Raw genomic sequence first — 1839 nt, 5'->3', positions numbered from 1 at the left:
AATTTATCGTTCATGGCTACATTGCAGGCACTGTGCTAAATGCTTTATAACATAATCAGGCGAGTTCTTACACCATCTCTATAATATGTCATTCACATGTTCCAAATGAGGGAGACTGAGGCTCAGAAAGTTAAATAACCTGTCCAAAAACAGGTATCTAGTAAATGATAGACCTAGGATTGGAGTCTATGTGAACTGATGTCAAACTCTTATCCTTTTCACTCTTAGAATGACTCATTGGAACACAAAACATATACAAATAAAATGTTTTAAGAAAGAGACTCTAAATTTTCTATACTTAATATCTCCATTAAGTGATACTCTCAGGAAGCAGGTATTTAGGCTAAGTGAATTTTCCTTTCTTTCTTTCTTTCTTTCTTTCTTTTTCTCTCTTTCTTTCTTTCTCTTTCTCTCTCTCTTTTTTTTCTTTCTTTTTTTGAGACAGAGTCTTGCTCTGTCACTTAGGCTGGAGTGCGGTGGCACGATCTTGGCTCACTGCAACCTCTGCCTCCTGGGTTCAGGTGATTCTTCTGCCTCAGCCTCCCAAGTAACTGGGACTACAGGCACGTGTCACCATGCTCAGCTAATTTTGTATTTTTAGTAGAGACAGGATTTCACCATGTTGCCCAGGCTGGTCTTGAACTCCTGACCTTGTGATCTGCCCACCTCGGCCTCCCAAAGTGCTGGGATTACAGGCATAACCCACTGTGCCTGGCCCAGGCTAAGTGAATTTTCTAGTTCAATGCTACCCAGAGCATAGTCTTCAACTGCTGCCAGTCTATGAACAATTGATTAGTGACCCACAAAGTTCAAAGCTGAAATTAAGTGTTTAGAAACCTTATAGCATTAAATATTGCTAAGACATCCAAGCATAGTCAGTAGACTTGTCTGATTGAGCAAAAGTCTAGACAAGTTCGGGTGTTGAACTCACTATGGTGAATCTCATATGAGCATATAGAAAGACCTGCAAACTAGTGATGCACAGCAGACATTGGAAATAAAAAAATAAACTGAGACTTCACCACAGATTGTTGAAGCACCGTTCTAAAATGAATTAAACATATCAATTAAGCCAATTCAAAAATTAGTCAGTGTTACTATTTCAGGAAGATTTCTGAAAGATTATTACATTCTTCTGGTTGCAAGAAACTATGTTGCAGGTCTTGTACCAGGTCACTAGAAGGTTGAAGCCTCTGTAGGTGGCAATGAATGGGGAAAGCAGAAGAAAGATGGTTATGGAGCCAACATATCTGGGAAGGACAAGGTTGTTATTGGGCTTCTGACAAGGAGTCCAAAGTGTGTGTTCAGGTGGCTGCAGAAGACTTTCCCAGGACCAGTTAGAAAAGCAGGAGAACACACACAACCATAAGATTATAAGCAATGAAAAGGTCAGCACAAAACAACAGGTAGGAATGACGTGATTTGCAGGAACAAGGCAGATGATCACGCACCAAGAGCAAGAAACCCCAAGAGAACAATGGGGGCAGGGCAGGACAAGATTCAGAGAGACAACTATAACAAGGCCATGAATTATGTTTGTAAAAGTTCCTAAATAGTCAGGGGCCAGTACTCTGTCTAGCTTGATCTGAGGCTGGTCGGTGGGGATAAGTGAGGACACTGAGCTGGAACAGGCAGTATGAGGACAGAGAAAAAGGCAGTCAGTTCTTTCCAGGCAGAGTTTGGGGTTGTATTATCACATTCTCAGTGATAAATTTTACTTAGAAAACTGGACTGATTTAAAATCTTAGTTGGATTAATTCTGCTGTCAGAGAGGATTATATATCTGCCTGTCTTTTCACCTATCTACCTATCATCTATCTACCTAACTACCTATCTACT

This window comes from Aotus nancymaae, unplaced genomic scaffold, assembly GCF_030222135.1.
Source record: "Aotus nancymaae isolate 86718 unplaced genomic scaffold, 86718_ANA_hifiasm-v0.15.2.pri h1tg000036l, whole genome shotgun sequence".
NCBI classification, from domain to species: Eukaryota; Metazoa; Chordata; class Mammalia; order Primates; family Aotidae; genus Aotus; species Aotus nancymaae.
This window is presented reverse-complemented; position numbering follows the sequence as displayed.